The sequence below is a fragment of the Gorilla gorilla genome, chromosome 4 (assembly GCF_029281585.2).
Source record: "Gorilla gorilla gorilla isolate KB3781 chromosome 4, NHGRI_mGorGor1-v2.1_pri, whole genome shotgun sequence".
Lineage (NCBI taxonomy): Eukaryota > Metazoa > Chordata > Mammalia > Primates > Hominidae > Gorilla > Gorilla gorilla.
This window is the reverse complement of record NC_073228.2, coordinates 140,312,496-140,334,189: the sequence shown is the minus strand read 5'-3', so window position 1 is coordinate 140,334,189 and position 21,694 is coordinate 140,312,496. Positions and strand designations below refer to the sequence as shown.

Here is a 21,694-nt window from a genome sequence, read left to right as displayed (position 1 = left end):
GAAGTTTACCAAGGTGGCTTCAGAGTAGACTAACTTTACACAGAACATTTTTTTAAAAGACACATTTATTCAGCATCATGTCAGACTATTACATTTAGCAATCAATAGCATGGGTGCAAAAACAAAAAAAACTACATTAAAACCCTTTGTTGGAATGCTTTATACTTTCCACAGAACAGAAACTAAAATCACTGGTTATCCAATTAGTCACAAATACAGTTCTTGAGTTTTTTGCCCATACACATGAGTATTTGTCTAAAACATGTCTTATTTGTAGCAGCTAGGCCCTGCCACCACAGTGCTTGGCTGAGTTCACAAATCTGTTGTAACCTGTAGCTTTTCTGTCACTTCTCTGACTCTCCTCTCCTGCTAAGCTCTTTCCTGGCAGTAATGAAAATCTTTGGACACTGCCATAGCTACTGCTGCTACTGGAACTGGCATAGCCACCTTGGTTTTGTACTTTGGCAAAGTATTGGCATCTACCACCACAGGGGCCAGACCTTCTTCCTCCAAAGTTTCCTCTCTTTATGCGTCCAAAATTTGAAGACTGATTGTTGTAATTGCCAAAATCATTGTAGCTTCCACCACCTCCAAAATTGCTTGCATCATTACCAAATCCATTATAGCCATCCCCACTGCCACCATATCCACCACCACCAGGGCTGCCACCAAAGCCACCACGACCACTGAAGTTCCCTCCATGACCAAAGTTGTCATTCCTGCCAAAACCACCTCCACGACCACCACCAAAGTTTCCAGATCCACTTTGACCTCTTTGGCTGGATAAAGCACTAGCCATCTCTTGCTTTGACAGGGCTTATCTTACTTCAAAGTTGTAGCCATTCCCACAGGATGGTATTTCTGAATGACAGTCTTATCCACAGAGTCATGGTCATCAAAGGTTACAAAGGCAAAACCCCTTTTCTTGCCACTGCTTCTGTCAGTCATGATTTCAATCACTTCAATTTCCCCATACTGTTCAAAATAATCTCTGAGGTGATGTTCTTCAGTGTCGTCTTTAAAGCCACCAGCAAGTATCTTTTTTACAGTTAAGTGGGCACCTGGTCTTTGAGAATCTTCTCTTGAGGCAGCTCTCTTTGGTTCCGTGTTTCTTCCATCCACCTTGTGTGCCTTGCATGCATGGCTGCATCCACTCCTCTTCTGCAGTGGCATATGTGTCAAACCCAAAGCCCCTGGAGTGCTTGGTGTTTGGATCCCTCACTACTGCACAGTCTGTGAGCATTCCCCATTGCTCAGAATGGCTCCTCATACATTCATCAGTTGTTTCAAAGCCCAACTCTTTGATGGAGAGCTTCTGCAGCTGTTCAGCCTCTTTAGGAGACTCTGACTTAGACACAATGACAGTCAGAAGAGGGACTTTAACAATACTTCCTCAGTGTCATCCACAGGCAGAAAGCTGTTTACCTTTTAAACGGTAAATGGTAGACATCCCATGGGGAGAGACATGAACTACATACAGAGTAAAACCATTTATACGAGGAAACTGACCCCTATAAATTAACAAGGAAACTAAATGAACTAGAAAGTTTCCCTGAGTTTCAAAAAGGAGTTTCCCCTGAGTTTCAAAAAGGAGTTTCCCCTGAGTTTCAAAAAGGAGTCTGTCCATCTGATACTAACCAAAGTCATAAATAAAATATTAAAAAATGGAATCCAGCACTGAGTTTAAATAATGAAAACTGATGTTAATGGCAGAATGTTTCCATATTAGGAAATGCATTAATATAATTAATCACATCAATATATGGAGAGATAAAAGGAAATGACAGTTTTGATCATGGCAGAGTAGCTTCTACTGAGTGACTGAGATAGAAGCTCTGACTGTGGTGAGCCCGAGGGTGAATTAGATGAGGAACTGAGACAGCAGTTATAGAAGAGTCTTTCCAGGCTTGTAGGAAATAGCATAGGAAAGAGAGAGATGGGGTAGGAGCTTGAGACAGGGCACAGGGACAAATGATAAGTTAGGGTATGTGCTTTTTCAAGGTTTAAATATTAGAACATATTTATAGCCTGCAAGATAGGTGTCAATGTTGGGGGAATGTGTCAATATTAAAAAAAGGGAGGGGAAAGGAGGGGAGGGGAGGGGAGAGAAAGGAAGGGAAGGAAAGGGGGTGAACCTTCCAACTCTCAGTGAGTCTGATAAGGAGTTAAGAGCACAGACTCTAGAGCCAGACTGATGGGTTTGCGTCCTGTCTCCATCATGTACTAGCTGTGTGACCTTGGGCAAAATACTTAACCTCTCTCTGCCTCATATACTCCCCTGTAAGGTAAAAATACTAATGATGTCTTCCTCATAGAGTTGCTACAGGATTAAATGAATTAATATTTTATAAAGTGCTTAGAACAATGTCTGGCAATATCTGTTAAATAAAACAAATAAAATATCTGTCTTCTACTAATTAATTCTTTGTACTACTTGCTATTAATACTGCCGGGTATAGAAAATGTATTATTGTATCTATTGTAGAATAGAAATTATTCCTTTCTGACTGGGTACAGAGAAATGGATGGCAACAGGAATTGAAAAGATGCCAGATAATTAGAGGAAGAGTTGAGATCAAGGGTTGCCCATGCCACCTATGATAGTCATGGAAGAGGGGCCGGATTCCCCGGAGTGTTGAAGGTGATGAGTCAGCCAGAAATCCCCAGATCCCACTCTGCCCCAGGATCATGTTGGCCATCATAACAAAACAAGGAAGGAGTGTGAAGGAAGAAGGAGGCAGAACAGAATAAAGTGGCACCTGGGGTAAAGAGAGAGCCCAGGAGAAGAGCCAGGTGGTTAAAGAAGGACCTCCATGTTTGTTCCTTTATGCTTCCATATTATTTGAATCTTTGATAATGAAAATGTGTCAATATAATATTTAGGCAGCTAAAAGAATGAATAAAGTGCAAGATGTAACTATCCAGGGAAAGCGAGAAAGGGCACGCAGGAAGATCTCCCTGTATTGTTTTGTGCAACTGCATGTGAATCTATAAGTGCATCAGTAGAAATTTCAATTTTAAAAAAAAATGATAGCGTGTTCTTGGGGGGAAAAAATCCCTACACTGTCTTCCTCATTGTAATCTCAGCCACCACATCAGAGGGACACAGGAGTATATATTTTATATGTAGAAATTAAAATTATGACAAAAGGCACATTTCTGTCTGTGCATAATATATCATGGACCAGGCAAAGAGAATGAAGCAAAGGATATTCTGATAGGCGCTTGAGGGGGAAAGGCCGGCAATCAGCCTCTCAAGGGCCTGTGAGAATATCCTTTGCTTCGGTCTCTTTGCCTGGTCCATGTGTTTCTTTGGGTTTTGTTTTTTGTTTTGTTTTGTTTTGTTTTTTAGCTCAGAATGTTGGTGTTGTCACTGTGCTAAGAACTGAGCAGCGTGTAAAGGTGGACAAACAGGAGCCCAGTTCACAGTATCGACAGATGAACACATTTGTCATGTGTTCATGACAGCACAACCTAGTCACTAGGAACAGGGGTTTTATTAAAAGGCAACCTTTAGATTCTAATCTCTCTACTGACACTTACTACCTGTGTGGCTTTGGGCAATTTTCTAAACCTCTCTGGGCCTCTATTTCCTCATCTGTAATAATTAGACTATTACTGTATCACCTTATTTGGAAGAAGAAATGTCAGGAGACTTCATGATAATCATGGCAATTAACAAGTTATGTTGATATTGACTACTCTCAAAACTTTTTGAAGATAATAGTTAAGGAACAAAGGATGTATTACATGCAAGCCCAAAGAAAACAGAGTAGGCAAAAGGGGAGAGTGGCATCAACAAGATTTTTGGAATATAGAAAATTGCTGAAGGAAAGTAACAGACCAGACTGAACAGAGGAAGTTGAAACCTAAAAATGTCTACCCAGCCTTTCTTGTAAAATCCAAGTATAAAAGAATTAAAAGGTATTTTGTCAATCAAGGTTCTCTCTTTAAAATGGGACCTAAGACTCAAAGAACAGCAACTTGCTCAGGGAGACATGGTAGCAAGAAGCAGAGCTGGAACGAGACCAGATTAGATCATGACATGCCAGAGAGAAGCAGCAGCATGTGCAAAACTATGGGTGCAAAGTGTGACCAGTCATGTTGCAAACTGCAAGTCACTTCATTTGGCTGGAGTAGCAAGGGCATGAAAAATACGAGGAGGAAAGGGGCCTGACTGTACTGTGGACACCTGTTAAACACTGTTTAACCATTACTAGAACCCAACCAACAACCAGCTCTGGAGTCTTTCTGGGGGAGCCTGAGCAAGATACTGCAACCCCCTGAGCCTTCTTGCTGGTCTGGCTGCTGATGACCTAACTCAAATCCTAATGCTTTGCCATTACGTATTTCTTCTTCCTTGATATGATATCTAAGCAGGAATGTCCGGTGCACTGACCAAAGTCAGGATCTTCTGTTTTTCCTAGTCTGGGGCTATAGAAGTCTGCAGGAAGATTACTGAGATGGGAAGAAATGAAGAGGGAAGAAAGGAACCAGATGGAGCACTTCAGCATCTCCACAGCCAAATAACCTTGGCAGACTGTTTGATTTTTCCAGAAAGTATCTGCAAAGGCAGAGATGCACTGCAGAAGACAGCGACATGAAGGAGGCCACTTTTGATATCTTGAAACTAGTGGAGGTCCAGAATGAATTTGCTGCTCCTCTGGCCCCAGGTGACAGAGCTGTTGGAAGCCTGAATGGAGTTCAGCAAATTAATCTTGCATATTTTATGGGTCCTGAATGCTGCATTCCTGATGTTGATTACTGACTCCACCAGTGAAGGGGGGATTTGTTTTATGGTGATTTCAATTACAGATAACTGTTATACCCAGAATCACACAGCAGCTGCTTGTAAACCAGAACTTGATATGAACGCAGGCTGTCGAAGGCCAAGGACTGCCCAGAACATGCTTTTAATTTAAAGCTGATGAGAAATAGCTGTTTCTAGAGAAAGAAGTTCTGTTCTTTTCATGTTTTGTGTGCTTTGAATTCAGTATAACACAGAAATGAAATATGACAGCATTCATGCTTAATGCGCCTTTCTGGTTTTCTATTGGGGATAACCGGGATTTTAATATTGTTATCTGGTGGGCAGAGAGAAATGACCTAGCAATCCTGACACCCCCAACTTGGATTCTCTGCGTTATAGAATAGGTTCCTGGCTTCATGCAAGGGACTCGGGAGGATGCCGATGCATGACACCTAGAAACACCAGGGGGCGCTGCAGGGTGGCAAAGGGCCTTCAGGCATGCAGGCTGTCTAGGCAATGAAGGCCTTTTTCCTTGTCATGCTTGGCGACTGAAAGACAGCCTTCCTCTGCTTAAGCCACCAATGTGTGCATAGCCAAGGGCAGCAGGCTGAGCATCTCCATTTGAGAGACCAAATTTGAGAGACCAAGTCTCAGGCAAGTGGTAGCCCCATCGCAGAGGCCTAGAGCATCACAACTGCAAAGGAGCAGGCGTTTAGTATAACCTGGCATTTCACTGAGGGGAAACTGAGGTCGTGGGGGCAGGTCAAGGTAACAGGAAATTGGAATCTCACCTTGGACTAAAATCAGACTTCAGTGCTAAGTTCAGAAACCCGTTATTTTCATTTTCTTACTGATTCCTCATACCAGAGTCTGAAAAGGCAAAATGTTTGAACCTTTCATCTCTTACATTTTCCATCAAATCATCTTGAAGAATGCCACACTGTTGGGTTCTCTTTTCTGTTTTAAAAACCTGGTGGTCAGCCCTGTAAGTATCCCGCCCCAGGAACAATGGTTTACAGTAAAGGAGAGTGACAGACTCAGCCCTGTCACCCTCCAGTGCCAGTGTGTGTAAGTGTACAGAACAAATTTATTTCCCTGTGTCTACACTTGCATAGGTTTGACCCTGTGCACATAAGTCCTAACCACTCCCAGCCTTTTTCTTTCTGGTCCAAAGAGTACTCCCTGCATTTTCCATTCCACAGGACTGGCATGGATCCCACACACTAATATAATTAATTTTAATTTTTATAAAGAAAAACAATGTATTGTTGAGATTTGTGGGGATCCCCATGGAAACCAGGAATCCATATCCTCACCAACCCATGACACAAATCAAAGTAACTATTTTTATACCTAAATGATTAGTGTATAAGCCCTGTTTATAGAAATCTCTCTAGCAAATTCCCAGTAATTTCTCCAGGCTCTTCCTCTCAGACCTCCTTGTCTGGCCAGACACAGCTGCTTCTTCCTAGTCTGGCTGCTGATGACCACATCATCCCAGCTTTGGGATGAGGACATTTTGCTTTTCAATTCCTCATTGCACAGATTTAGGGAAGCATACATCTTCCCAAAAGGCAACTCCATTCTCCTGGAGCTGGCCATTGCAAAGGCCCATGGGCTCTGCCTCACGCAGAGTGTGTAGAGAGGCTGGTCCTTGTGCACCTCCCAGCCTGTCCCCGATGGCGGGACCTGACTCATCGCCTCCACCAGGATGCTCCAGACATCTTCATGCACATTGTCTCCCAAGCCCCTTTGCACTCTTGGCCCCAGATTAGGAATATAGTCCTTCTATACCCCCTATCCAATGCCAGCAACCCTCCTGCTCTAGAATTAACTTCTTCTCAGGTTGACAATGGAAACCTCTACTTCCTCAGGAAGCCACCCGCAAGTGCACCATGGAAAAAAAAGTCATAAAACCCAACAGTATCTGGCTTTTTACTACAATAAATAACAGCCCAAAGCTGGGTATGGTGGCTCACGCCTATAATCCCAGCAATTTGGGAGGCCAAGGCAGGCCGATGACCTGAGCTCAGGAGTTCAAGACCAGCCTGGGCAACATGGTGAAACCTGTTTCTACAAAAAACACAAAAAATTAACTGGGCATGGTGGTGCACACCTGTAGTCCAGCTACTTAGGAGGTTGAGGTGGGAGGATGGTTTGAGCTTGGACGGCAGAAGTTGCAGTAAGCAGAGATCGTGCGCACCACTGCACTCCAGCCTAGACGACAGAGCCAGATCCTGTCTCAAAAAAAATAAATAAATAAAATAACAGCCCAGGAACTATACCAATGGTCCAATCTACCCTGTCTAAGCTTGACCCTGGTCCTGTTCATAGTCTTTCTTCACCGGAAAGAGATGAGTTCAGGCAGGTGCCCCTCTTGCCCTCATCTGGTCCTAGCTCCCTTCTTCTGTCAGCAGATGCCAGAGTGAGAAGACACATGTGTTTTCTAACACTGGGCATGGGCAGGTCAAACACAGAGGTAAGAACAAAACAGAATGAAACTGAACAAGCTCCAGCTCAGAGAGGACACACTGCCAGCATTACCAGCTGTCTTTTCAGAACAGAACACTCAGAATCTCAGTTTGTAGGACTTCCATTTTGTTGTTTGGTACATGTGGGAGCTTCCCCAAGAAAAATGAGGTGGTTTTTAATTACCCAACATCTGCATGACTGGAAGCCCCTCCCAACCCCACCGGAGAGAGTGCTTGCGGAAACGTAGGAGGATCTACCCCCAAAGACAAGTTGCAGTGTTCATTCAAAAATGTGGAAATTGCCTTCAACTCCTCAAATGGCAGCATCTCCAACTTCTAAAAAATATATAGTACCTGCCATATAGTACCAATGCATACCTCTGATGCATTCAGAGGACCCTCTCAGTGCAGATACCAACATGGATGTTTCTAGGCTTCTTAATCCACAAGGGGTTCTCTGCAAATGCAGCTATGTTTTAAAAAAAAATTAAGACAGGGACACAGCATGATCAAGTATTACAGTTTTTGGTAAATTGAAGCCTTTAGGGGAAAATGATATAATAAACATGATGGCCCAACTCAGCACATCAGTTCTTTGAAAACGCTTCGATTTTTTCTTTGCAAATGAAGAAGTGGACTTCCGGACCCAAATTAGTAAGAGATAAAAACCTACTATTCTATTATGAACAGCCAAAAAAGGGTGAGTTCTGCATTCAACAATGCTCGAAATATTAAGAGGGTGCTCACCTAGTTTCAGGCATAGGAGAGTAGAACCTCACCATTGAGACCACACTACCCTGTGATTTGAGTCAAGGCCACCCTGTGAGCTCCACCTCTACTTCCCCTGGTGCCATCATTTCTCTGGGCAGCACCATACTACTGGACATATCAGTGGCTCTGAAGGCCCCAATGCCAAACCCAGATGCTGCTGCTCTCTGAGAGGTCCCTGGTGCTCAAAATCGTAAAAGATCATGAAGAGGTGTGTGGGGAGTGGCATGGTTTATATGCTCTTGGAGGCGGGGTTCCTATGCTCTCAGAGGGGCCCAGAAGCAATGTTCCTTGGTCACTTCCCTTAGAGCCCCCTCCAGCAGCCTGCTCACCACAGACCTCAGTCGTCCATCAAACAGAGCCCAAGATCAGAGATAAACAAGGAAGAAGGTCTTTTCATTGGATAACACTTGACACTTTTCTCAAGTTTGCCCTGCCTGGTTCCTCTGCCGTTAGGATAAGTTCTCTCCAGGAGGCTCCTTAGCGCCTGGTGCAATGAGAATTTTGGCTGGCTCACTTCCTGATCTAACAGATACACCAACTTGTGCCTGATGCCCAGTGGGCATTAAGCTCCATGCCCCCAGACATAGATGACACACCAGCCTGGAGGGTAGAGCTACTATGTCTGCCCTGTGCAGTCATCCAAAATGTGCCCACACTCACTGGCCTCCTGCTTCTCATTTTAGTACCCATTTCTATCTCAGGGCATGACATCTGTTGGTGGAATTGACTATTGTTTAACGATAAGGTTCAGAACTCAACAACCAGGATGGCGAAGAAGACGGCTGGCTGCTGGGGCGTCCCTTCTGCCAGCTGTTGGGACTACATGCCTTAGGACCCTCTTCAAAGGGAGGATGAGAGCTGCTCATTCTCTTACTCCTCTCTACTGATTCTCTGTGAGCCACAGCTTACATTGGTGGCTGCCTCGGGAAGAGTTGAGATCCTACATGGATCCTCACCTATATGGTGAACTGAGCACAGTGCCTGGCACACAACAAGCCCTGACCCAAGCATGCCCACTCTCCAACATGTCCATTCATCCAGAGAGCTCTTGAATTTCTTACGCCCTCCTGGGTAACATATACATGCAGTCCCATGCTCAAGGAACTTAGAATATAAGAGATACACAGACAAAGCTGCAGAAACCCTTACTGAGATAAATATCAAGAAGGCATCTTCAAGGAAAGCAACTTTCAGTGTAGCCAGAATATTCGCCTTAGTGCAAGCATAGCCACGATCCTGGGCATGTGATTTCAGACCCTGCTTCATCCATTTCTTTGATGAATTTAATTTTGCCCCTTTTATTGATGAGATCTGGGTGCACTTTAGTTTCTGCCTGGGTTGACAAGGAAATGAGTTGATGAGGTATAATCTTCCAGTAAAGAAAGTACATATGGGAGCATATGTTAGCTCCATAAACCAACAATCTCCATTGTAACCATTGAATGATTATTTCCTATCTTTCCTCAAATGCTCCATGGGGAAGCTCTCAGCAGGAAGGACAGAGTGAGAGGATGGAAATCAGCCCTGAGCCAAAGCAAACACTCTCTTTCTTTGCTTCTCTTGCCAATGTCACTAAATTTATAGATGGCATAATTGGAAAGCTCGGCTTTTAGCCAAGTGTTGTTTTCTGAAGGGGTCAGGGGTGGGGGAGCAATAAAAATGTTAATTGCTCTACACGCAAGCTCAAGGCCAGCTGCCCCCTGCTCCTATGCCACATCAATCATTGCAGCCCCTAGTCCTACCCAGAGATGAGGCTTCTCTAGTAGAACTCCCAGTAAGAGGAATAATCCACACTGACCTCCTCAGGGGCCTGCAGCTTCTGACTGCAAGATAAACATTTGTAATATGGGCCTTATATTATTTCCAAGGCTCTGGAAACTCCATTCTCCAACTCAGAAACTGAGGGTCACTCTGTTTCTGAGAGTGCAGAATGAAGCAGTGTTGGACCTACTAAAGCAACAGTCCCACAAAGACAGAGACCCCCACCTGTCACTGCTAGATCCTGAGCCCCTGGCACTGAGCAGAAGCACAGTAAATATTCATGGTCTCTCCCCTCTGGCTACTACCTTCACTTCTTCCCTCATCCCTCTACCCATAGACAAAGACAGAGAAACACAGATACACCCAGAGACTCAGCCAGACACCTAACGGGACACATGCACACAACATAATACAGGCACACACACATACACATTCACATATACCCCTTTCCCCCCACTTCCCCATGCACACACACACAGAGACAACTTAACCTTAATAAAAAAATGTAGGGCTAGAATTACCATTACTTATTTCATCAGTTTGATGCTCCACTTTGCTAGTGAAAATACAGCAACTTATACCGTGTAGGGGGGTGAGTATTTTGTTTCATTTATCTCCCAGCTTCATTGGCCATTAGAGTTTTTCTAAGGCCAATCTCTTCATTTTTAAAATGGGAACTCAGAGGCCCAGATAGGAAGGGAGGCTGCTTAAGTGAATTAGAGAGGGTCAGGAATGAATATGGTTCTTTGTTTCTTAAGCTAAGTGATCCCGAGTTCCTTCTCGTGATGTCTCAGCCATTGTGCCCACCTTGGCCAACCTGGTAACAAAAGGGACTACCATTTATTGTGTCCCCCAATTCCCAGACATGGGACTAGGCCCTAGGCACGTGTTATCTCTAATCTCAATGTCAACACTTCGGGGTACATGTTATCATCTCCATCTCAGCACTAAAGAAACCAAGGTTCAAGGAGGCAAAATATTCAGATGAACCACATGAATCTGTCAATATTCATCATCATCCAACAAAAATGGCAAGTTAATAATTTTCCACAAGCCTCAGAGCAGGTAAGTGGCTGAGCCACATTGTGCCTCCAGAACCCTTTCCCCTCTCTTGCAGCCTCCCTGGTATACAGATCAGCCTCCAGCTCTGACCCCGACACTGGCCTGTGAGCCAGGCCTGCACTGTCTACCTCCTCGCCTTGGCAGAACCTGCTCACTGACCACTCCATCACAGCTGTCTCCTGTCTTTTCTGCTTTTTTTTTTTTTCTTTTTTGGAGACAGACTCTTGCTCTGTCACCCAGGCTGCAGTACAATGGTGCAATCTCTGCTCATTGCAGCCTTGACCTCCTGGTCTCAGATGATTCTCCCATCTCAGCCTCCTGAGTAGCTGGGACCTACATGCACGAGCCACCATGCCTGGTTAACTTTTTAAAATTTTTTGTAGAGATTAAGTTTCACTATGTTGCCTACGCTAGTTTCAAACTCCTGGCCTCTAGTGATCTTGCCTCTTTGGCCTCCAAAGTGCTGGGATCACAAGCATGAGACAATGTGCCTGGACTTCCCTGTCTTTTCTGATCTCAGCTCCTTCTGCTTTGGAACTTTTCCTCTCTCATCAGGACTCTGACTCTTGCTTTGACTCTTCTTTTATCCATGAGGACAGCTTGTGCCCACACTGACCCTCCCCTGTCTACACAGGTCCAGACAGCTTCTCTCCTTTCCTGGACTGTCTCTCCTGGACTGTCGGAGCCTCTTGAGCACTTATGCTTCACTTTTTTTTGAAGTTTACTTTAAGCTTAGACACTGCCTTGGCTTTAAAAATATGTCCAAATGATTTGATATTCCAGCTTTCAAGAGGTGAAGTTTAACTCCCCTCCTTCTGATTGCAGGCTAAACTGAGTGACTCGCAGGCCCACATGGTGAGAAACTGAAGGTTCTTGCAAAGTCACATGAATGAGCTCAGAAAAGGAATCTTCAGCCTAGTCAAGCCTCAGAGACTGCAGCCCCGGTCAACAGCTTGACTTGAGAGTTTCCAAGTCAGAACCACCCAGCTAAGTTGCTCTTGGATTCTTGACCCACAAAAACTGTGAATGTTAAATGTGTGTTGTTTTAAGCAGCAAAGTTTGAATTCATTAAATAACGCAGGCATCTTTGGTGTTACTTGGCAGAAAGAGGCAACTCCCATATTGTTACTCATATATTACAAGTGCACTTCTTCATCAATGTTCCCTAATTACTCTCCACACAGCCTCCTGAATTAAAACATGGCATTTATGTGCTCCCTTCCCAGTGTCCTTTCTTGCCAGGTGTCCATTGCTTCCAAGACATAAGCTAATGGGTATTTTCAGACTAACTTGCTTTTAGTTCCAGTTAGCAAAAAGCAAACAAACTAATGAAAAGTAAAACTACAACAACAAAATTTCCAAAGATATGATATCCTTGTCTGAGATGAGTATAAGCGCCTTCAAAATTAATTACATAGCTACAGCCCCACTCAAATAAATCACTGCATTGTTCTTGATCTCTGATGTTGAGCTATAAAATGAGAATTTTCAAGTCCACTGAAATGCATACTGACATTAAAAAAATGTCAGAGTGGAGATAAAGACAAAAGACTTCAATATCTGAAAATTGAGTTCAATTCTCAGGAGTGTACACCTTACCCTATGTGGGCAAATTATTTAGAACATTTATGATAGGATAAAATCCCACAATTGTGAACACGTAAGGTTCTCTTGGGTTATTTGGTGGGCATGGAATTCTACTGAATAGAAGTTGATTTAATGGAACTGAACTTTAAAACCCTGTTGGGAATTCAGAGGCTTTCTACCACAAAAGTGCCACTGTGATGAGGCAGCTTGTGTTTTCTTTAGACCACTTAGTGGATGGACATGACATTTTCTCGCTCATTCCCTCTGCTCCTTCATCTCATCCCTGGCTCACACTCTTTCTTCTGAGTGTTAAGCCACTCCAGTCTTTTCAGAACAGTTAGGGACAAGTGTTATTATTTGTGTCAGGTTTACCACTGTGGGACCCAAGGCATTATCCTTTCCTTGTTAATAGTATGTTGCCAGGTATTTAAATTGACTTGGAACAATATCATTTCTAACCTTTAAAAATGGACAAAGAAATCAAGTTGAGCTTTCCAGCTATTTTGCGAATATCTCATAGCAAATGGCTTTGGTTGTGGATACCATCGTCCCTTATTCTTGCTTGATGGCATGCCCCAGCTCTGCCTGCTCCCAAGTGAGCAGCTAACAGTTGTATGCATCTTCAGGAATCCAGGATGCTGAGCAGGAGTATGTGTTAAAGGTCTGCTCATCCTTGGAGCTGTTGGGCCTAAACGATTTCTTACAATAGGAGCACACTGAGTACACTGCCTGGCCCAAGAGTTTAGCCTCTACAGTTTGACAGACACAAGATCCATGGCTACAAAGATGGAAGGTTGTTCTATAAAAGAGGTGACATCATCTAAGGTAAGACAGAGCTAAAGGAAGTCATGTGAAGTAGATAAAAGTAGACCTTAATTAGAGACAAAAATAAGCCTGTTAGATTTGCTTTTGGAATTACAGATAAGGAATTTCAAAATACAGTCTGTATGGGCTTCCTCCACTTGTCAATTCCACTGACTAAATGGATTTCTGAAGCAGCCAACTGAAATGTAATCTGTATTTCAAGACAATAAAATCGACTTTCATCACTCAAATTTGGCGATTTAGTGTCAGCACACATGCTAAAGCATGAAAAAGAATAAAACAATTTGAGATCAAAGCCTTAAAGCACATGGATAAGAGAAAATGCAACTGGGCCCATATCAGGGGCTCCCTTCATTGTCCCAATTGTTAACAAACTCTGGGATCAAGCTGCGGGGTTTCAGTTTTGTTACATAACCTCTCTGTGCCTCAGTTTCATCACCTGTAAAATGGAGCTATTAATAGAATCTTCCTTGTAGGGTTATTATGAGGATTAAATAAGAGCATACATTAGAACAGTTCCTGGCACATAGGAAGCACTCAACAAATATCAGCGATTGCTGTTGATGTTACTTTTATGATCATCCCTTACTACCTCTGTAGGCAGAACCACCTGGGAGAACCACATCATCACAGTAGTGTTTCTGGGTGAGTGTGGGGTGTGCACATGGGAATGAATCCAGTGTTTAAAGACACCAGCCAAGAAAGCCTGTTGCCCCATTTCTATGGTATGGGGCAGGTTTTACCATGGGGCCAGGATAGCGTGAGTCTGGTGTGGAAAGCTTCTTTCATTCTGGTCAGATGAACACTGTTTGTGCATCTTTTTGCCTCTCTCCTCTGCTTTTCTTTCCTTTTTAATAAATCAAACATTCAAGACAGTCTTTCTGAATGGAAAATCATTGTTTCTCCTTCAGGTCTCAATCTGTCTCTGTTATGACCAGGCTGCATTGATTGTAACATTTTCCTCTGGAGGGACTGTCTTACCTTCTTCACTTCCTAGTTTGTGATGGGCACTATTGCCCCCCAACATTTACTATCTTTCATTCTGACAAATCTTTTGCCCACAAAAAAATTTTGAAAATCTGTAGAATTATCCAAAGAATTCAATTGAGATATTTCACAGGTTCTTCATAGTCTGGTTCAATAGTCTGTCTTCAGAATTTGGTGAAGGCAATTTGCCCTGAGGTTTAGTATTATTGTTTATTCCTACTTAAAATGGAATGAGGGAGAGATCATCCATAATGACTTATTTCTAAGGAGACTTGGAAATATAGGGTCATTATTATGTACAACTCTGCTAGAGCTTAGGCTGATCATGGGCCATTATAGCATAATTGCTCAAGGAATCACAGTTGAGATTAGCAAAAGCAATGGAGCAACACCAATCATAGGAGCTTTAATTATTTTTCTAATGGCATTTTTCATCATTTTTTAAAACTGTCCTTATAAATAAATAAAATGATCCAGTTAACTGTATCCAAGGGACACTTCAAGCCATTTCAGATTCCCATACCAATTGCAGAAAACGAATCTGCTTTCTCTGAAATGCCATCCCAACATAAATATAGTTGATCAGGCCAAAGATTCCTGGCTAATACTGGAAGAAACCTTTCTATGTGTCAAATACTTCATATGTATTGCAGCATTAAGTTTGTACAACAAACCTTTGAGCTAGGTATTATGTGAATAAGGCAAAGGTCCATTAACTTATCCAAGTACCAGAACTAGGAAGAGATAGAGTTGGGGTTTAGGGATTTTCTTGAGCCCATAATTTAATCTTAAAGGCAGAAACCACTCTAGACACTTCAAGTAGAGAGAGATTTAGTACACAGAATTAAGTCACAAAATTGTCAAGAGGGCTGGAGAAGCAAAGGAGAGGTCATGGTATGATCCACAGATGAGAACTATAGGAAATCACTGCCCACCCCAGAGCCTGCACTTTTCTGTTCCATGCCCCTCAGCCCCTGTGCTGCCCAGGTGGCTGCTGCAGGAGGCCATAAGCCTCCACTGCTGCCTTCATGGGTGTGCAGCCATCTGCTTGTGCCACTGCTGCCAGGACTGAATGAAGAAGTTCATTCCTCCCTGTCTGCCCCTAAATGCCCAAGCATTGTCCCATGGGAAGAGCCCAAACCAGATCTCTGCTAAGAAGAAGGTCTGGAAAATGTAGTTTACACACTTTCAACCTTTGTGGTACAGAGGGCTATGGGGATGATGGATAGAATTCAGGGTACGCATGATCTGAGATGGGGAAAATAATAACATCACCATTTTCCCTAACAACTTGCTGAAATTTAGCATATATTTCAATTATACTATAGGTCACTACTCACAGAAGAATTAACAGTATTATGACATTTTTACCCATAGAAGTTACAGGTAGGCATTAATAAACATATATTGTGGGGGAAAGAAAGAGAGATCAGATTATCGTGTGTCCATATAGCAGTTGATACTTATTCACATTTCATATGGGCAACTTGCCAGACAGGAGAAAGTACTTCCCATGTTAAAAAAGATTAATTATCTTGTTTTGCTGTAATAGGAGTTCCAGAAAAAATTAAAACTGACAATGGACCAGGATACTGTAGTAAAGCATTCCAAAAATTCTTAAATTAGTGGAAAATTACACATACAAGAGGAATTCCCTATAATTCCCAAGGACAGGCCATACTTGAAAGAACTAATAGAACACTCAAAACTCAATTGGTTAAACAAAAAGAAGGGGGAGACAGTAAGGAGTGTACCACTCCTCAGATGCAACTTAATCTGGCACTCTATACTTTAAATTTTTAAGCATTTATAGAAATCAGACTACTACCTCTGCAGAACAACATCTTACTGGTAAAAAGAACAGTCCACATGAAGGAAAACTGATCTGGTGGAAAGACAACAAAAATAAAACATGGGAAATAGGGAAGGTGGTAATGTTGGGGAGAGGTTTTGCTTGTGTTTCACCAGTAGAAAATCAGCTTCTGTTTGGATACCCACTAGACATTTGAAGTTCTACAATGAACCCATCAGAGATGCAAAGAAAAGTGCCTCCGCGGAGATGGAAACACCGCAATTGAGCACCATCGACTCGCAAGATGAACAAAATGGAGTTTCTTATGTCTACTTCTTTATACATAGACACAGTAACAGTCTGATCTCTCTTTCTTTCCCCCACAATATATATTACTATATCACAAATTTATTACTTTATACATTTTCATAGCCAATATCATTGGTTTCCTAAGAAACCTATTTTATTTTAGCCTTTTAAAAACATTACTCTCAAAGAGGTCCATGGGCTTCGCCAGATGCTGAAAGGTCTGTGGCACAGAAACATTAATTACCCTGGGTCTAGTAGGACAGGGCTGATTCTGAGAGCCAATACACAGAATCTGAGAGCTGAACCCCTGGCTGTCAGACTTCAGAATCTGTGCTTTAATCATCCCACTCTACTGGACTTAGAGAGTTAGAGTTATCCTTTTAGGTTTTCTGGATGCCACACAAGAAAAACAAAAACAAAAACAAAAAAAGAGAATATTCCCAGCTTGCTTAGCATTGACACAGCCTTGGAGAATCCTCAGTGAACACCAGAGAAGTAGTGTTTTCCATCCAGAAGATCAGTCCTTTTGCAAGGGGTGGGGTGGGTATCACCTTTCATCATCTTTGAAGAATTTCACTCTACTTTCCCACACATTGCCTTTTCATTTTCAAGGTGCCTATTGCATGACTTAATTAAGCCATCTCAGAACAACATAACTGACTCCTTTTTTCATCAGACACAGTAATGATATGCAAAAAGATTAAATATTAGATGTGCTTGGAAAAAGAAATAAAGGTGTTTTCCCAAGACTTTTACATTAAATATCCAACTCAAAATGCGTGAGTGTAGTATTTTATTTTCTGACAGGGCTCCCATCTGTGAGTATGGCTAAAAATTTGGATAATCAGTTGTCCTCATGCATCTGAGAATGACAGTGCTGGAAGAAACCTCATTTAACAGACAAAGAAACCAAGAGAAATATTGTGTAGTCATTAAGAGTTCAACTGTAGATGCAAATGGACTTGAGTTTGAAGTCGTATCTTTTTATACTGTTTCTGTGACAATGGGCCCAAACCCTGACTGGAGAGTCACTTAACCATGGGTTCATCATCTATGAAGTAGGGGGATGTTACTTGTCGACATATTTTCTTTTTAAATAATAAATAAGATAAAACATGTGAGATGACTAGCACACGCAATGAATATTATTAGCACAAACAGAGACAAGACTATTCAAGGTCATGGGATGCTACAGAGCCAGGTCTAAAACCATGGATTCTGGGTCTTTCTGAAGGTTCTTTTCTGCCCAAAGACCTTCTATGTGGCTGCTTTTTTTTTTTCTTCTAGAACTTAGCTGAGTAGCTGGTAAACTCCTTGGACCCTTTCCATCTTGTACCCAAAGAAGGAAATAAAAATAGCATGTTTATATAATTGGCAGAGTCCCCATAAGCAACACTTGCTTTTTCCATCACCAGAAAATGAATGAATAATACTGGACCAGCCAAAGACAGATGTCAACGGAGCTTTTAATATTATACCTGCTAGTAACCTGAATTTTGGACTCGAAGCTCCCTCTGATAAATTGGCTCTTCTTTTTTCACATCTCTGTCATCCATTTGCAGCACATGCTTAGCCAAGTCTTCTGTTCAAATCGTAATCATCTTTGGCAAACTCATTTCCAGGTGATTCAATAGACTTCTGAGAGATGACATGTTCCAAAGTTGTCCTGTCATTCACACAAGGCACCCTACTCCTCCCACTTGGGTACACTGACTCAGAGGAGAGCATCTCAGACAAGGTCCATGTCCACAAGAATCTCACGGTACAGAGAAGAGTACATGCAGTGTGCACGCAAACAGGTTGCCAAAGGATAAACACAGGATTCTAGTGGAATATATTGCAGCAGGTCTAATCTTAATGGAAGAGGCAGTCAGGGAAGGCTACCTGGAGGAAGCCGCTTATACTGAGGAGTAGTCTAACAGGTAAAGAAAAGGAAGAAGACACTTAAACCTGGGAGGCAGAGGTTGTGGTTAGCCAAGATCGTGCCACTGCACTCCAGCCTGGGCGACAGAGCGAGACTCTGTCTCAAAAAAAAAAACAAAAAAGAAAGAAAGAAAGAAAAAAGAAAAAGAAAAAGAAAAGAAAAAGAAGAAGAAATTCCAGATCAGGAAACAGCATATTCCAAGGCCTGGAGGTAAAAGAAGCAGAGGGTTTGAGAAACTAAAAAATATTTTTTTAAAAAATCAACTATGGCAAGAGCATAGAGACTGAGGAGAAATTGCCAGAAATGAGGTGCAGAAGTAGGTAGAAGTGAGGTCCAAAGGATGTTAGCTAAGCAGTGTGGATTTTTTCCTGAGGGAAAAGGAGTGCTATCATCAGGCTTCATGCAAATAAAAATGTCAACCTTGAGAGGAATAGAGTGCTGGGGAGAGGAGGAGCTTCAAACTTGGGCCGGTTTGGATTGGAAGGCCAACCCAACAGAGCACTTGGATGTTCATGACGGAGTCAGTCTCCCCTCCTCCTTAACTCTCAATTCTCTTCTTCCATCTACTGACCTCTAATGGTTTCAAATGGTTAACTAAGGTCCTCAGCACATCAGCTCCCTCCTTCCCTAGCATCTTCAATGATTCCCTGTTACATGCCAAATGCGTTGGCATGCTTGGCAGATGAGACCCTCATCTACCTGGTCCCACCCTCTTTTTGAGCCTCATTTTGGCTCATGAATCCTGTGCTCTTACTGAACTGGTCCCCTGTTATTTTTTTGCCTCCATGACTTTATTCCTGTACTATCTTGCCTAGAATAAATGCCAATGCTCCCAACTCTACTTGGGCCATTCTTTTTTTTTTTTTTTTTTTTTGAGAGGGAGTCTTGCTTTGTCGCCCAGGCTGGAGTGCAGTGGCGCGATCTCGGCTCACTGCAAGCTCCACCTCCCGGGTTCACGCCATTCTCCTGCCTCAGCCTCCCGAGTAGCTGGGACTACAGGCGCCCACTACCACGCCCGGCTAATTTTTTGTATTTTTAGTAGAGACAGGGTTTCACCGTGTTAGCCAGGATGGTCTCGATCTCCTGACCTCGTGATCCGCCCGCCTCGGCCTCCGAAAGTGCTGGGATTACAGGCGTGAGCCACCGCGCCCGGCCTACTTGGGCCATTCTTATCCATCGTTTAAGACTAGCTCAATGTCCATCTTCTATGAAGTATGTATCTATCTTTCTCTGAACCTTCATAAGCATACATCTGAACCTCTCCTGTAGCATGTATCTCATATTATCTTGTATATTTATTTACATCCTGATTTTTTGCCCCCTGGTAAATAGTCAATTCGTTTATACAAATGTCATTTCCTTTGGCTCAGGGCCATTTGGGATTCTCCCCAAGACTTTGGACAGACAACCTTCCCCACCAGTTTGAAATTTAAGTTCTAGGCCGGGCGCGGTGGCTCACGCCTGTAATCCCAGCACTTTGGGAGGCCGAGGTGGGCGGATCACGAGGTCAGGAGATCGAGACCACGGTGAAACTCCGTCTCTACTAAAAATACAAAAAATTAGCCGGGCGCAGTGGCGGGCGCCTGTAGTCCCAGCTACTCGGGAGGCTGAGGCAGGAGAATGGCGTGAACCCGGGAGGCGGAGCTTGCGGTGAGCCGAGATTGCACCACTGCACTCCAGCCTGGGCGACAGAGCCAGACTCCGTCTCAAAAAAAAAAAGAAATTTAAGTTCTGTGAGGTTCTGAGACTGGTGGACACTCGATAAACTCTTTCATCTTGGATTTTAAGTTGTTTTCTTTTTCTTTTAATGTCCTGAAACCCCCAAAAAGTTGTTTCATATTACACTGAAAGGGAGCCAGTTTTCTCCAGAATGAAAGGGCCATCCTTGTAGGCCTCTGGCATAGCTGAGAAAGCAGTGATGAGTGCCCACTAGCTGCTGGATTCTGTGGGAAACATAGTGAGGGCCTTTCAAGAAATTGCTGGGCTGGGCCTGGAGCTGGAATGGCCTCACTACAAATTTATTAGCCAGTGAGATTGAGCCATACAGGAAAACAACAGCATTCCCACTGATGGTGCCTCCAGTAGACTCCCAGCTGGAGGCTTTGACCAGAGTTGGGGCTAGATTTCTACTGAGCCATCCACTTAGTCTTGCACAAGCTCTTGCTCGCTAAAGGCAGGAAAGCAAGTCAGGATTTGTTGATTCATCCTAGGGTGTCAACTATTCCAGTTTGCCTGGGATTTAGGACTTTGGGGAACTTTCAGTGCTAAATGCAGTAAAATTACAGACAGACCAAGATGAGCTGATCACCCTAGCTCCACCTAATACAAATGCACCACTCTGTGCTGGGCCCCAGTCTAGGCATCAAAGACATGGAGATGGAAAGGACAAAGTTACTGCCCTTGAGAATTTTACAACATAGTGGAAAAGAGAAACATGTAAACAAAATAAATCCTGGGACCCCCATGCAGGCCTGTCTTGATTAAGTGGTGAGTTCAAAGAAATAAGTCCAATGACTAAAAGTAATTAAAACATAATTCTAATCTCCATTTATATCTTTCAGAAAATATCAAAGGGGATTCAGTTCATTACTCACATTCTTTTTTATTTTTTAATCTATCTCTCTCTCCCAACTTGTGCCCAAGGCTCTAGGGCTGTCCTTGTACCTAACTCTGTCCCCAAGCCTTCTTTGGCACCCTACCTATAAAAGATCTTCTTCCTTCTCTCATCCCTGAACATGCAACATTATTTTCCTACCACAAGTGCCTGCTAGAACCAAGCCTACTCCCGGACCATTCTGGGAAGGCTGGGGAGCCCAGCAACTCCATGGCCCAGTCCTCCCTCTCTGCCCAGAGAGGAACCCCTGGGAAGCATAGTCCTTTCTCACTGTGACTGTGTTTCTTGCAAGAGATTTTCATTGAAAGAAACACCTCGTTTCACCACACAAGTAGATCATTTCAAACTGCTCTGCTAAGTGCCATGACGAGGATAATGTCCCGTGCCCAAGGAGGTGTATAGCCACAGAGGTGGACGCTCAGCTCAGGAATAAGCAGACACTTGGTTGCAGGAATCGAAGTGGTCTCTGTTTTATAGACTTGGGCTTTCTCACTGTCCCAGGCCCACAGGAGCTCTAACTGTGGAGGAGGGGATTTTAAGGCTCCGTCCATGCAACCCACAAGCAAATAAGTTTGAAAACAAGGTGAAATGCACAAACCAAGCCCATGGTGTTCTGTTTTCTGAACCACCATTGAAGAAAAATAGTTTCTTAAAAAGAAATAAGGGGCAGGGGTAGCTAGGTCTGCAGGGGATCATGTATTTGATCACAGAAATGTGGATTAATTCTGTCCCTGAAGGAATACAAGACTTGCCACAGTAAATGCTAGCAACATTTTGGCTAGGGATGTGGGGCCTTCTGCATTATATTTATACCTCCTCACGGCCCTTGCCATTTTCATTT

The 21,694-nt window shown here is 43.1% G+C and overlaps 1 pseudogene; it reads right to left on the bottom strand.

Annotated features, from left to right (window-relative positions):
* Nucleotides 1-280: 280 nt before the first annotated feature.
* Nucleotides 281-6,448, bottom strand: LOC101141873 (heterogeneous nuclear ribonucleoprotein A1-like; annotated as a pseudogene).
* Between the last annotated feature and the right edge of the window lie 15,246 nt (nucleotides 6,449-21,694).